Source organism: Brachyhypopomus gauderio, unplaced genomic scaffold, assembly GCF_052324685.1.
Source record: "Brachyhypopomus gauderio isolate BG-103 unplaced genomic scaffold, BGAUD_0.2 sc49, whole genome shotgun sequence".
In the NCBI taxonomy this organism is placed as follows: domain Eukaryota; kingdom Metazoa; phylum Chordata; class Actinopteri; order Gymnotiformes; family Hypopomidae; genus Brachyhypopomus; species Brachyhypopomus gauderio.
The window spans coordinates 915,243-931,541 of record NW_027506874.1 but is presented as its reverse complement, the minus strand read 5'-3'; the positions used below and the strand labels follow the sequence as shown (position 1 = coordinate 931,541).

Sequence of the window (16,299 nt, the reverse complement as noted above, 5' to 3'; positions counted from 1 at the left end):
CTATATTTCTCTCCCCCATCTTTTTACATTTTCATACATTTTTGAAAAAGCTCCAAGGAGCCGCTAGGGCAGCGCCAAAGAGCCGCGGGTTTACCGACCCCCGGCCTAGGGCCTTGACCAAATCTGTCCTCCATAGGGGCCCCCAAATCTGACCATCCCAGCTACAGTAAATACACACAAAAAATGTTAATTTGTTACTTATGTAAAGAAAAAACATTTAAAAAACGACAGAAATATCAGTAGAATACAGAATTAATGTCTAAATACTAATTGTCCAAACACACATACCCCCCTCCATTGCTTGCATTGAACTAGTCCATAATATGATGACGTAGCAATGTGCGACACGACGTGACTTCAAACCAAAACAGCGGGAACTGTACGCGACTAGAGTGAAAGCTGTCACAGTGAACATGAAGCGGAGTTATGAAAGTGGTTCTGCTAAACGAAAGAAATGGGCAAAGAGCAAAAGAATCGCAGACGCACTGCCAAAATTTACCTCCTTTTTTTACACCTCCTGCTGCTACAGCATCCGCTGTAGCTCCTGAACCCGTGTCATGTTCAGGCTGCGGTGTTGAGGAACATGAGGTGGTGTTTATGGAAGCTGAAGCAGAGGAAGATGAAGATTATTTGGTTGTAAGTCCTACACTGATTAGTCACAAGCAGAAAACTTACTAAACCAAGGACAATAACATTTCGTATTTTTCCCCATACACAAAAGCTACATTTGCTTTAGTGAAAACTACAAACTTAAAAGACCATGTTTATTGTAAGGCCTTTTTAAAACATCCACCAACATTACTGTATGCACTAAGCAAAACAAAAACATAGAACAAATCAAACATTATTTTTTTGGGCTGCACATTATATCAGTTTAGCATCAATAATGTAATATTTTTTCAGTGTACCAGGAGCAGTGGAGACAATTTAATAATAGGTGACGACCCTGCACATTGGCCAGATAAGTTGATAGACTCTGAGCGTTGTTCAATCGTACAGAAAGGACCAGTGCAAATACAAGAAAAATTTCCACAGAACAAACAGGGCAGACGATTTACAAACATGTACTACTGTTTGAACAAGAAGAATGGCGAAAAAATCCAAAGGTCCTGGCTTGTGTACAGCAAGACGAAAGACTGCGCAGTTTGCTTCTGTTGTCGGCTCTTTGGCGATTACAACAAGCAGCGGTTCAGCTCAGATAGAACAAACGATTGGAAAAATTTATCAATCTTCCTAAAACAGAGATCACCAACAGGCGGATCGCGGTCCGGATCCGGACCCGAACACAGTCCTGTCCGGACCCAATCTCAGAATAAATTGTTAAAAATATTTCTTAATTTTGATGGGAGAATTAATTTTAAACCGGAGCATTTATTTCAGCGCTATTGAAAAAAACACTCCGTCACGAGTGTTAAGTTCACCGCCACCCCCGCTCAACAACTTAGGTTCGACCCCCCCCCTCCTGTCCCCCGGACCGCTGGTCAGAGCTATCTGCCAAATTTGGCCCGCGGAACAATATAGTTGATTACCCCTGTCCTAAAAGCTTCTGTTGTCGGTGTCAGGAACAGCACATAATCATCGTGCAGATGCGGTTCACCTGCCGCTCATGGCCCCTCCCCTTCGCAACTATTTAAGCTTCCCCCACTCTCTTCCAGGTTGCGAAGTATTGTTGCCATGCCACGTACCAAGCGTTCTCTCTGTGTTTCTGCTTTCCTGTGTACTGACCTCTGCTCTCCTCCTAGACCTCGTCCCCTGCCTAGTCCCTCTGTACCTCCTGGCTTCTGTCTCACCGGCGTGACTCTGGACTGTCCTGACTACGATTACTACACTCCTGCACAACACACCCTGAACGGAGTAACACCTGTTTGATAGCTCTGTTGTCGTTGTTTCAATAAAAGTGGCTATTATCCGCACTTGGATCCTTGTCTGCCTGATTAGTACGTTACAGTCGGCTGTTTGGCGATTGCAACAAGCAGCGGTTCAGCTCCGATGGCACAAACTATTGGAAAAAATGATCAACCTTCCTAAAAGATCACGAGAAGTTTGGCGATCATCTTGTGAATATGGCTGCTTGGAGAACACTTCATCAACGGCTTCAAACAGGTAAAGCCATAGATAATGTGAACCAAGAGCTGTTTGTAAACAAAGTGAACAAATGGAGAGAGATTCTCAAACAACTGATTGCCATTATTACACACCTGGCCGAGCGCAACTTAGCTTTTCGAGGCCATTCAGAGAAGCTGTATAAGCATGGCAATGGAAATTTCCTAGGCCAAGTTCAACTGATGGCTCAGTTTGACCCTGTAATGAGGGACCATGTGAAGAGGGTAGCTGAAAAGCAGTCCATGAGAGTTACTTCAGTAAAATGATTCAAAATGAGTTGATTTGCTTGGTTGGAAGCTGTGTGACGAAAACAATAGTGGAGAGGGTGAAGAAGTCCAAATACTTCAGTGTGATCATGGACTGCACCCCGGATGTCAGCCATGGTGAGCAGCTGTCCGTGGTGCTGAGGGTTGTGGACTGTAAGCCTGGCGAAGGAGTGTCCATTCATGAGCACTTTGTTGGCTTTCTCCTGGCAGAGGACACAACTGGGAAAGGCCTACTCCAGTTGTTTTTGGGACACCTGCAGACACTAAATTTGGATCTTGCTGATTGTCGTGGGCAATCCTACGACAACGGCAGTAACATGCAGGGGAAGAAACAGGGGGTCCAGAGCAGAATCCTGGAGCTTAACAACCAAGCACTCTGTGTCCCATGTGCCAGCCACACATTGAATCTGGTGGTTGGTGATGCTGCCAAGTCTTCTGTGACAGCTTTAATTTTTTTGGACTGTTACAGCGACAGTATGCTCTTCTCAGTGCTTCAGTTCACCGGTGGACAATCCTTCAAAAATATGTGACGGTTTTTACCATTAAACCTCTCAGTGCAACATGATGGGAGGCTAGGGTGGAGTCAGTGAAAGCTGTCCGATACCAGCTGCCTGAAATTTTGGATGCCCTGACCGAGTTTGCTAAGGAGAAGCAGGACTCTGAATGTGCCTCCAATGCCAACAGCATTCACAAAGAGATGAAGAAATGGCCTTTCCTGGTGAGTACTGTTATATGGTACAATGTCGTATTTCACATAAACAAAGTCAGCAAGCTATTGCAGAGCCCCAGTGTGTCAGTGGAGGTGATGAGGAGAGAGGTCCTTGCAGTGATGGCATCTCTGAAAGATTATCGAGAGGATGGATTCAACTCTGCTAAAACAGATGCCGGGGAGATTGCAGAGAAGATTGATTTGGAGATGGCCTGGCCAGAGATGCGCCAGAGAAAGAAAAAAAGGCAGTTTGAGTATGAGGGGAGAGAGGAGACAGTGTGTCCTGCAGAAGATCATTTCAGAAGGGAGTTTTTCCTGCATATGGTGGACACAACCCTGGTCACAATCAGGGAGAGATTTTCACACATGGAGGGTGTTTTTGAGCTATATGGTTTCCTGTACTCCACTGACCAGATGCAAAATGTCATGCAGGGAAAGGAATTAGATGAATGTTGCCACAGGCTCGAGAGGAAAATGAATGATGTTGATGCAGAGGACCTAAAGCAGGAAATAATTCATGCAGTCAAATCATTCCCCCCACACGTCTCTTCGCCTTTCCAGATGCTGGATTATGTGTACAGGGAAAACATCCTTGACACTCACCCAAATTTGAGTATTGCACTGAGACTACTGCTCAGTCTCCCTGTGACTGTGGCATCAGGCCAAAGAAGTTTCTCATCCCGTACATTTATCCTATGTTGCACTTTTGTGTTGCACATAAACACACACTCACACATACACATACATCACAGTCATTTGTGCTATAGGTCTTGGTACACTTTCTGCTTTACTTTGCTGTGGTCATTCGAGCTGGTTGTGGTTTTTTTTTTTTTTTCTTCCCCTGCCCTTCTGTCTTTTCCCTTTTTATTCTTTCTCTCCCTTGGTCCACCTAACCCCAATAATTATCACTTTGCATATTGTTATCACTATATTATACATAATTGTTATAATTGTCATTTGAACTGTACATAAAAGTAAAGTTGTCCTCCAAAGATGGGGGGTGGGGGTGGGCCATTAATAAAAATAAAAAAAAAGAAGTTTCTCATCACTAAAACGACTCAAGACTTACCTGAGATCCACCATGTCTCAACACCACCTGTCTGCCCTGTCTGTTATCTCTATTGAACGTGACATCACAAAAACACTGGACATGGACTCAGTGATCTGAGTACACACTGAATACACACAGATCACGTTAAAGACAAGCAACAAACACTACGAACACACACACTAAATACACGTAGCCTAACAAGCACCACGTGAAACACATTAGTCTAACAAGACAAGTGAACACACACACCCATCCACACCCACGGACGTACATATAAAGACATGGACAACATTAACACACTCCCGAAGGGAGGGGTTTGGGGCTGTGGCGTAACAGAGCCCCCCACCAAGGGCACTACCCGTCCCGGGGTGCCCATTGCATCAACAAAGCCCCGGACTCACGAAGATGAGCGGATCGGGAGCCGCCGCAATTGCGCACACCCGGGAGAAGACGACCCGCGGTGGAGAGCCTGCCACACACCAGCCTAGAACACACCCCCCCCCCCCCCCCGCGAAGACAGGGGGAAACACGTTAGACCACACAGGCACGTTCACAAAAATACAAAAAGGCACATGTAACACGAAGGGCACGAAGGGGAAAAAGGGATTGGGGAGAAACACTGGGACAGACAAAAACACAGGCACAGGAATCATGGGAAACAGGAGACCAGGCTTCCACGCCTGTAACCCCGCAAATGAGGAAAAGGGCAGTCCTGGAGTGAAGGGCTTCGACCCCGATCCTTCTCCCTTCTGTCCTCTCGCGGAGCCCCACGGTCGCTCCCCCACATTGGTAGCTGCAGTGGGCTGCGCCGGTTCCGGTTTCTGGGCAGAACGGCGTGTGGTCCCTCTAGACGACACTGGAGGGCGCTGTCCGACGCGAGGCTGCCTAGGTGTACTGGGAGTTCTATGTACTGCCTCGTGTGGGTGCTCTGCTGAGGTGTACCTGAGCCATGCTCCGGGAGTGGAGGCTGTACGCGGCGATTCCCACCTTGCCTCCTCAAACTCCATCTCCTCCTCTGAGGAGCAGTAGCTCCTCATGCTGGTGGCCTCAGGCGTACCACCCTCCGGACAGTCCATACTCTCCTCTGAGGAAGATCGCGGAGCGTCCTTGGCCCAGTGATCCCTCCTCCACGACCTCACCGTCCCGTCAGAGCTCTGAAGAGGGCAGGCTCTCCGCCTCCTCTCCCGAGCTTGCTCTGTCTTCTGAGCCTTCGGGCCGAGGGGAACCGGTTACTTCCCCATACTCGTACGGCGGGGCGCTGACACTCTCGCCACACTCCTGTGGGTCAGCCGCATACTCTGACGGGGGAGGGCTGATGTCATCCCCCTCATAATAAACAGTGCTCTCTGAGCACACTGGGTGGAATGCTCCTCTTCCTCCCCGAACTCCTCCTCCGGCGGCGCAAACACCACCTCTCCGGTGGCGAGCATGACGTCTCTCTCCGTGCCTACGTGCACCTCTCTTGCCAGGGGGGAGGAGTCCCTCGCCGACTGACAGGCACGGTTCGACCGGTCTTCTTCCGCGAGGCTGCGGTTGTAGCCTGCCAGTCCCTCCTCCTCAGCCTCGCGAGCAAGTCGCTGGAAGTAGGCGATCCTACGCTCTTCCAGACTCTCCGAGGCCACCTCCGGTACGTCGCACTGCGCACCGGGTGAGGGCGTGCGATGGGACCTGGGAGAGGGAGCACGTTGGTGCTTTCCCTTCTTTGTCCCATGCCTGCTCGTCCTCTTCCCTAATGGCCGGAATCCTGGCATCCTTACTGCTCGTCTTTCTGTAACGGGTGCGAGGGAGTCGAGTATACAAAGACAAGGTGCGTTCACAGAAAGGCTACGTTTTATTCAAACGACACAGAACACGCTCACGGCGTGCTGAAACAACAAGCAAACACGCAACAGTTCTCACACTAAACAATACACACAGAACACGTTAAAGACGAGCAACAAACACTACGAACACACACACTAAATACACGTAGCCTAACAAGCACCGCGTGAAACACATTAGTCTAACGAGACAAGTGAACGCACACACACCCAGCCACACCCACAGACGTACATCTAAAGACATGGGCAACATTAACACACGCCCGAAGGGAGGGGTTTGGGGATGTAGCGTAACATAATGCTCCATGATTCACCTGGTGTTGATTTATGTCATAGTGAGAAGACAACACGGGAAAAGACGGATGAAACACAGTGTATTGAGGCTTTTGAGAAGACGACGACAGTAGGACGTTGTGTTTACAAATGCTTTCTGTCTCGCTCCACACACACACACACACACACACACACACACACACACACATACATATTCAGCTTTGCCACTCACTCACACACTGAACCATTGCGATGCCTGTCTCTCACTCACACACAAAGTGTTTGTATTCTAGTTCTGTTAAGCGTAACATCATTTTGTATCCCTGGCACTGGATATATTATTTGATTTCACATGTACTTGTTTCATTAAAACATGGCTCTGAATAAACACATCATTTTTGCAAATGCTGGAGCAATGTGAAACTGATTTTACTGTGGAGAGTTGAGACCATTGTTAATGGCAGTGCACTATTGGTTTATTGCCATTCTTTAATCTCAGTTTAAAGCAAGGGTATTGGGATGGTTATTTGGTTTATGTGTGTGTTTCAAGAATGAATTGTTTATGTTTTGCCTAGGGCCCCAAAATGGCTAGATCCGCCCCTGGACTCGGCCACTGTGTATCGGCCACTGGCTTAAATCATCCCGACGAGCCCCAAACCGCCATTTGTTGCCTTTGTTAAAATTAAGATGGTTCATAAATTTTGTTCGAAAATTATGTTGAGTGAAAGATACTAGCCGACATCCAGCTAGACGGCTCTAAATTACTAGTTCAGAATACTGTTTAGCGATAACGTCGGATTCTGATTATAGGAGGGTACGTGAATCTACAGTGGTAGACCATTAACGACAGCACTGTAAATTTAAAGGATTTATTATTATAGATTATGGTTATGAGTGAATGTTCCTCCATCAGCGTAATTAAACCACTGTGAGTGAGTGGCATCACATTTGTAGGATTTGAGACGTCAGTGAATTGGTTTTGTGTCACGGTGGGTCAGCCCAGACGCCACCAGAGGGCGCACACACACACTCACTCACGAACACACACGCCCACCTCATCACAGTACACACCCTCTCATTCCTGGACACTCCCACCATCACAATCACCCGAGTACTGACACCTGTCACTTAATCAGGTTTGGGCTGTATAAATCCCCACAAGTCGTGTTGTCCAGTGTTGTGCATTCAGCCTGTATCCTCACCTCACTATGTGGGATAATCTGCTCTGCACTTCAGACTTCTGCCTATTTGTGGACTTTCTGCTGTTCTTCATTCGTTTAAGTATTCCTTTGTGTTTGTCCTGCCAAGTGTCCTGAGTATTTGTGTTATTCTAAGTGTGGATAATAAAGTCTTTCACTCACAGCCTCTGTCTCCTGCTGTCTCTGTCCCGGTGTCACATTATGGAGACAAACACATCACACATAGTTCTCACTGCCCTATGCATCACCAAGAAAACCATCCTCATTAATTGGAAATCAGAAAAAGATCTGCATATTACCCATTATTACTTGATGACATTAGTCTGGAGGGAATGTCTTCTTCCTCTAAAAACCAGTAGGAGTAATTTAATACTCTTTGGTTCCCACTGATCAGTTCCATTACTTAGTCGGGGTGGATGGCAGTGGTTTCATCTCCCGGTGGCCTAGCAGGTAGCTGGGGATTGACCCTGGGGGGGGCTGCTTGTTTCAATTACTTCCTGGGGCTGGAGGGCTGCATTTGAAGACCAGGGGTGTCTGTGTGCTTGTCCTGGTTGATGGTGGTGGGGGGCTCAGGGGGGCATTGCCTCTTAGTCTTGGGTGTGGGGTGGGGGGTGCGTGGGGGGCAGGTGCAAAAAAAAAAAAAAACGTGTCATGTATGGAATAGTCATCAGTGAAGACCAACATGAGCACTGCCACATAGAGCCCCTTCTACAGGACAACAGTATCCTGACTAGCTGTCTAACGTGTCTAACAGCTGTCTGATATGTGCACTGGTATCTCAAACCACCAGCATCTACAGAGGCTCGCGAGACCAACTGAGAAGATCATCAGGGTCTCTCCACACACCATCAATACCTCCTACCACAAACACTGGATTCACGTGACCACCAGCATTCTCAAAGTCTCTTCAGATGTTTACCCCTATCCTGCTGGTACAGATGTTTACCCCTATCCTGCTGGTACAGATGTTTACCCCTATCCTGCTGGTACAGATGTTTACTCCTATCCTGCTGGTACAGATGTTTACTCCTATCCTGCTGGTACAGATGTTTACCCCTATCCTGCTGGTACAGATGTTTACTCCTATCCTGCTGGTACAGATGTTTACCCCTATCCTGCTGGTACAGATGTTTACCCCTATCCTGCTGTACAGATGTTTACTCCTATCCTGCTGGTACAGATGTTTACCCCTATCCTGCTGGTACAGATGTTTACCCCTATCCTGCTGGTACAGATGTTTACTCCTATCCTGGTACAGATGTTTACTCCTATCCTGCTGGTACAGATGTTTACTCCTATCCTGCTGGTACAGATGTTTACTCCTATACTGCTGGTACAGATGTTTACCCCTATCCTGCTGGTACAGATGTTTACCCCTATCCTGCTGGTACAGATGTTTACTCCTATCCTGGTACAGATGTTTACTCCTATCCTGCTGGTACAGATGTTTACTCCTATCCTGCTGGTACAGATGTTTACCCCTATCCTGCTGGTACAGATGTTTACTCCTATCCTGCTGGTACAGATACAGTTCATCAGTACACAGTTAAACAGCACTGACACAGGCCTCAATCTGCAGTCTGAACATCCCCCTCTGTTTGGACTGATCTCTGATCAGTTCATCAGTACACAGTTAAACAGCAGTCTGAACATCCCCCTCTGTTTGGACTGATCTCTGATCAGTTAATCAATGAATAGACTGTAAAACACTCTTAGCTGGGCAGGTCTGTTCCTCCACTGTAATTTTGAACAGGAGGGGCCTCTGATCTTGGAGCTGCATTGTCATGTCTGGCTCCGCCTCTGTCCTCTTAGTCTGGTTTCAGTGGGTGCATCTCAATTCAGGGGCTGCAGTCCACGAAGTGTGCATTTGTAGGCCGGTTTGCGAAGACTAGACTGTCTCATTTAACAGCCGTGAGATGCAGCCTTCGAAGTGTGTGGCCTCCGTGGGCTGCGGTCTACGTAGGCTGCAGCCCCTGAATTGAGAAACACCCCGTGTTTTTCAGATCCCTCCTTCTTGTGTGTAACCCCGCCCCTCATTAGCATTACCAGGTGTTTGTTCTTAGTTTTCCTTGGTTTGTCCTGTGTAGTTTGTGCTGGTCATTGTTTTGTGTTTCAGCCCTGTGGTTCGTGTCTGTAAGTCTTCTACAGCTGTTTGGTGTAGTCTTTGTAAAATATTACATATGAATAACTCACTGTCAGATTTGACCTTGGTTATTTATATGACCCTGATTTTGGATTGTCCTTCACGACACCTCGCTCTGCTCAGCACATGAATCCCCCTCATTGCTCCCAGACACCACGGGTGTTACATGCAGCTACACTGTTCTCAGATCAGAGAGGTGTCATTTATTTACAGTAGTTCTGTATGTTGTGTATGATACAACATGTGTGTACTTGTAGCAGTCTGGCTGCATTCCTCACCTGTGAACCACTTACCTGTGAGCCACTCTGGTGCTGTTATTAAGCAGTGGGAGATTAACCTGAATCTGGAGTCTCCACCTCCTACAGAGTCACATGAGAAACTGAACAGAACAAACAGATTCAGATCAAAGTGAGAGAGACTGAGCAGGATCATCATTTAATGAGACACATGAATCTATTTCAGAGGAACACGGTGAGTATGTGAGTCTGTGATAGATAATACAGACAGTAGTAATAGAACTCCTAGTGTTAGTGTAGTCAGACAGTAGTAATAGAACTCCTAGTGTTAGTGTAGTCAGACAGTAGTAATAGAACTCCTAGTGTTAGTGGAGACAGACAGTAGTAATATAACACCTAATTTTAGTGTAGTCAGACAGTAGTAATAGAACTCCTAGTGTTAGTGTAGTCAGACAGTAGTAATAGAATTCCTAGTGTTAGTGTAGTCAGACAGTAGTAATAGAACTAGTGTTAGTGTAGTCAGACAGTAGTAATAGAACTCCTAGTGTTAGTGTAATCAGACAGTAGTACTAGAACTCCTAGTGTTAGTGTAGTCAGACAGTAGTAATAGAACTCCTAGTGTTAGTGGAGACAGACAGTAGTAATAGAACTCCTAGTGTTAGTGTAGTCAGACAGTAGTAATGGAACTCCTTGTGTTAGTGTAGTCAGACAGTAGTAATAGAACTCCTAGTGTTAGTGTAGTCAGACAGTAGTAATAGAACTCCTAGTGTTAGTGTAGTCAGACAGTAGTAATAGAACTCCTAGTGTTAGTGTAGTCAGACAGTAGTAATAGAACTCCTAGAGTTAGTGTAGTCAGACAGTAGTAATAGAACTCCTAGTGTTAGTGTAGTCAGACAGTAGTAATAGAACTCCTAATGTTAATCTGTTATATTGTGCTTTGGTGGTTTGTGTCTGTGTTTATAACACTGTAATTTGCTGTGAATTTTTACCTTGAAGTTTTGTAGAGGAGTTAGTATGATTTTCTTATTCTTAGGTTGTGAACAAGTCACATTTGGGGCATGGCAGCTACTTTATTTGAGAAACATTTCAAAGTCAAAGTGAACTTTACTGTCATCCAAACAGCTGAATGAAATTACATTTCTCTAGACTCCAATATGCAAATACAGTATATTCCAAAAGGGCACTTAAGACTACACATATTAGACAAGAAATAAAGATTTTAAAATAAATTATCTGTAGAGAATTTGTATTTACGGAAAATCTATATTCCCAATGTTATAGTGCAGTATATACAGTATGATACAGTACAGAGTATATTCAGTATGTACAGTATAATATAGTATGTACTTGTAACAGATGGCCCCGCCCCCTGCTCTATCACATTCTTGGTGTAACGAACCAACCAGGCAGACAAGGATCCAAATGTGGAATATAGTTGCTTTTATTAGAGACGTGAATACAGAACACCTGAATGGACGAATAACTCCGCTGAGCGTATGTGGTGTATGGGTTAGTCGTAGTCGAGGTCAGGGCGTCCAGGGTCACGGCGGGTAGACAGAAGGATGAAAGTACAGTGGGACTAGGCTGGGAACGAGGTCTGGAACGAGAGCAGAGGTCGGTACACAGGAGGGACAGAACGCTTGGTATGTGGCATGGCAACAATACTTCACAACCCAGAAGTGAGAGGGGGAAGATTAAGTAGTTGTGAAAAGGGTGGAGTAACGAGCAGCAGGTGTACAGAATATTCCGGGAGGTCACGTGCTGTTCTTAACATTTGGTTTCCCCTTCTGTCGTGTTTTCTGTGTTTTCTTTCCCCACCTTAGTTCAGCCTCTTGTTCTAGTAATGAGGTTCACCTGTGTCTCGTGTTTGTCTTCACTCGTGTATTTAAACCCCTCATTCTCACTCCAGCTTGGACGCTCATTGATTGTTGTTCTCCTGTTGCGTTTCCTCTGTTTGACAGTTTCCTGGACTCTTGCTTCCGTATTTATTCCCTTTGTATTCCGGTTTGTGTTTTAGTCCCTCTCTGTCCTCTCTGTCAGTTTTGTGTTCTGTTTTCCTCTGTGTTGTTTAGTTCCTACAGCCTGGTGCCCCTTGTGTTCTTCAGTGAAGTCGGTAGATTAGGTAAGTCGTTATAGATTTGTCCTGTTTCCCCTCTACGTTTTGTGCACTTGTGTGTTACTCTTAGTTTCAGTTTTTCCTTTATTCGTTGTCTCTACCTTTAGTCTGTTTCGGTGTTTGTTTGTCCTAATGTTTGATATGCTGCCTGGTGTCTGTTCCAATGTGAACTGATCATAACTGATCACTGGTGTCTATCGTACTGTCTATTAAGTCTCTTCACGTGTTTGTACTGAAAGTTATTCTGTTTAGTGTTAATCTGGCTGGTTTGTATGTCACTATTTGTACTGAAAGTTATTCTGTTTAGTGTTAATCTGGCTGGTTTGTATGTCACTATTTGTACTGAAAGTTATTCTGTTTAGTGTTAATCTGGCTGGTTTGTATGTCACTATTTGTACTGAAAGTTATTGTGTTTAATGTTAATCTGACTGGTTTGTATGTCACTATTTGTACTGAAAGTTATGCTGTTTAGTGTTAATCTGGCTGGTTTGTATGTCAAATCAAATCAAATCAAAGTTTATTTGTATAGCGCTTTTCACAACACATGTTGTCACAAAGCGCTTTACAGGATTTAAAAGGTTAACAATACTATGGGTCCAGAACCCTAATGAGCAAGCCAAAGGCGACAGTGGCGAGGAAAAACTCCCTATGATGGTGGGGAATAGGAAGAAACCTCGGGAGAACCAAGACTCAAAAGGGAACCCATCCTCCATTGGGCGGCCCGTTAACACACAAATTACACAAAATACAGACAAATACACAAGCCACACACAAATCACACAATCAGACTAAGTAAAGGTAAAAATGAAAGTTCTGGGTTTTGATATTGTCATTGTAAATGTCTGTTGATGAACGCCAGGCTTTCATTCCATGTCGGAGCAGTGATGCTGGTATTGTAGGCTCCGACTGCAGTGTTACTCTCCAGGTGAACCTTGGAGAAAAGATACGAGATGTAGTAAATATGTAACAAATTAATCAAAGGCCAAACTAAACAGATGAGTCTTTAATCGAGTTTTAAACATTGAGACTGTGTCTGAGTCCCGAATAGAGGCAGGAAGATTATTCCACAATTGTGGAGCTTTAAAAGAAAAGGCTCTTCCACCTGCTGTGATCTTTTTGATCCTAGGAACAGTTAATAACCCTGCGTCCTGTGAGCGAAGTGAACGCGCTGGGTTATATTGTTCAATAAGTTCACTAAGATAGTCTGGAGCTAAGCCATGCAGCGTTTTATATGTTAATAAAAGTATTTTATAGTCAATACGGAATCTAATTGGCAGCCAGTGTAATGACGATAGTACGGGACTAATGTGATCAAACTTTTTAGTTTTTGTTAAAACTCGTGCTGCTGCGTTCTGAACCAGCTGGAGTTTGTTTATCGATTTACCAGAACATCCAGCTAAGAGACTGTTGCAATAGTCTAAACGAGAGGATATGAATGCATGGATTAGTTTTTCTGCATCACTAGTATTTAATATGTTTCTAATTTTGGCAATGTTGCGCAAGTGAAAGAACGCTACCCTAGTTATATTATTAATATGTGTATTGAACGAGAGATCTGGGTCTATTGTGACGCCCAAGTTCTTTACCTCTGCGCTGGGGGTTATAGTAAAAGAATGTAGATTCAATGCTACATTATGTATCTTGTCTCTCGCAGCCCTAGACCCAACTATTATTAATTCTGTTTTATCGGGATTTAGTGCTAGAAAGTTACACGCCATCCAATGTTTAATCTCTTCTACACATTTCTCTATTTTACTGTTTGCGCCTAAATCATCGGGTTTTGCCGATAAATATAGCTGAGTGTCGTCTGCGTAGGAATGGAAACTGATGTCGTGCTTATGCATAATCTCGCCTAGGGGTAACATGTACAGTGTGAATAGGAGTGGTCCTAGGACTGTCCCTTGTGGGACACCGTATTTAACCTGCACAGATTTAGAGGTTTTATTATTAACACTTACACATTGGAAGCGGTCAGTCAAATATGATCTAAACCAGGAGAGTGCGACTCCTTTAATACCTACCGTGTTTTCTAGTCTATCCAGCAAAATGTTGTGGTCTACAGTATCAAAAGCTGCACTAAGATCTAACAGTACAAGGAACGAGACTAGCCCATTATCGGCCGATATTAGTAAATCATTCACTACCCTGAGTAAAGCTGTTTCAGTGCTGTGGTTTGGTCTAAATCCTGATTGGAACTTTTCATGGATACTATTTGATTGGAGATGGTGGTTTAACTGATTGGAAACTGCTTTTTCTAAAATTTTAGAGATAAATGGGAGATTAGAAATGGGTCTATAGTTGGCTAGAATCTGCGGATCTAGATTCTGTTTTTTAATCAAGGGTCTAATTACGGCGCATTTTAATTGTTTGGGCACGTACCCTAGGTTAAGGGAACAGTTAATCATATTAAGTAAGGGCCCTGCAATGGCTGGGAGTAGGTCTTTAAATAGACGGGTTGGAACTGGGTCGAATATACATGATGTAGGCTTAGATGAATTAATCAGTGTTGTGAGCTCTTTTTGCGATATAGGATCGAAGACATTTAGCTCGGTAATATTTTTGGATGCATAGTTACTAATAACTAAACTACTGGGGTTGGATTGGAGGTTAGGCTGCAATGTATTATGACTCTGTAGTCGGATATTATCTATTTTATTATTAAAAAAGTTTAAAAATTCATCGCTAGTGTGTGTAAGTGTTGTATTAGAACTAGTGTCGTTGATATTTCTTGTTAGTTTTGATACAGTCGCGAAGAGAAATCTAGGGTTATTTTTGTTGTTTTCTATTAGTGTCGAATAGTATGCGGCTCTAGCTTTTATTAAGGCATGTTTGTATTTGACTATGGCGTCTTTCCATGTGATTCTAAACACTTCTAGTGAGGTGGATCTCCATTTTCGCTCCGCTGCTCGAGCTGCCTGTTTTAGAAGACGGGTGTGGTCGTCATACCATGGTGCAAGCTTTTTCTCCCTAATTAATTTTGTTTTAACTGGAGCTACACTGTCTAAGGTATTGCTGAGTGTGTAATAAAACTGTTGTGTTGCCTGTTCTAATTCATTGGGCTGCAGTGGCATAGTGTTCGGTAGCTCTGGTAGTAAGTTTATAAATGTTGCTGCAGTGTCGGATGTGATAGTGCGCGTGGTTTTTGTATGGCGCATCTGATGTACATCGTATAAAGCCATTTCATATATTAGTAGGGAATGATCTGAAATGTCACTATTTGTACTGAAAGTTATTGTGTTTAGTATTAATCTGGCTGGTTTGTATGTTACTATTTGTACTGAAAGTTATTCTGTTTAGTGTTAATCTGGCTGGTTTGTATGCCACTATTTGTACTGAAAGTTATTCTGTTTAGTGTTAATCTGGCTGGTTTGTATGTCACTATTTGTACTGAAAGTTATTGTGTTTAGTGTTAATCTGGCTGGTTTGTATGTCACTATTTGTACTGAAAGTTATTCTGTTTAGTGTTAATCTGGCTGGTTTGTACTTCACTATTTGTACTGAAAGTTATTCTGTTTAGTGTTAATCTGGCTGGTTTGTATGTCACTATTTGTACTGAAAGTTATTGTGTTTAGTGTTAATCTGGCTGGTTTGTATGTCACTATTTGTACTGAAAGTTATTGTGTTTAGTGTTAATCTGGCTGGTTTGTATGTCACTATTTGTACTGAAAGTTATTGTGTTTAGTGTTAATCTGGCTGGTTTGTATGTCACTATTTGTACTGAAAGTTATTGTGTTTAGTGTTAATCTGGCTGGTTTGTATGTCACTATTTGTACTGAAAGTTATTGTGTTTAGTGTTAATCTGGCTGGTTTGTATGCCACTATTTGTACTGAAAGTTATTGTGTTTAGTGTTAATCTGGCTGGTTTGTATGCCACTGTGCCCTAAGCATCAGTGTAATTCTTCTTTACAGATTGACTATGTGTCCCTTGTGTCCCTTCAGTAGAGAAAGACTCTGAAAAGGCCAATAAACCCTTGTTCTCTCAGCTTTTGTGTTTGTCCACTTATCTGCATGTGGCTAGAACATTACAATACTGCATATACTCTGAACTGTATCATACAGAATGACACTGTACAGAGTACATACAGTATAGACACTATGATACAGTACAGAGTACATACAGAATATACAGTGCAGTGTACAGTGGGGAAAATAAGTATTTAGTCAGTCACCAATTGTGCAAGTTCATAGGTCTACCTATGTGACATCATAGGTAGACCTCAACTATGAGAGACAAAATGTGAAAAAAAATTGAGAAAATCATTTTGTCTGACTTTTAAAGAATTTATTTGCAAATGATGGTGGAAAATAAGTATTTGGTAAATAACAAAAGTTCATTTCAATACTTTGTTGTATATCCTCTGTTGGCAATGACAGAGGTCAAAC

General features: G+C 43.8%; 2 protein-coding genes across 6 annotated transcripts in view; both read left to right on the top strand.

Annotated features, from left to right (window-relative positions):
* The window catches only part of LOC143487654 (sialoadhesin-like), a 178,546-nt gene that overhangs the window by 61,414 nt on the left and 100,833 nt on the right, over positions 1-16,299 (top strand). The window lies entirely within an intron of this gene.
* LOC143487641 (NACHT, LRR and PYD domains-containing protein 3-like) overlaps positions 9,901-16,299 on the top strand; it is a 61,144-nt gene continuing 54,745 nt past the window's right edge. Inside the window, exon 1 of one of the 5 annotated variants that reach the window (XM_076986692.1) lies at positions 9,901-10,035. The gene's annotated coding sequence lies outside the window, so the exon portion shown is untranslated. Of the gene's footprint in view, positions 10,036-11,308; positions 11,923-16,299 lie in introns of those variants that run through there. The other 4 variants (XM_076986696.1, XM_076986694.1, XM_076986695.1 and 1 more) reach the window with 4 other exon arrangements.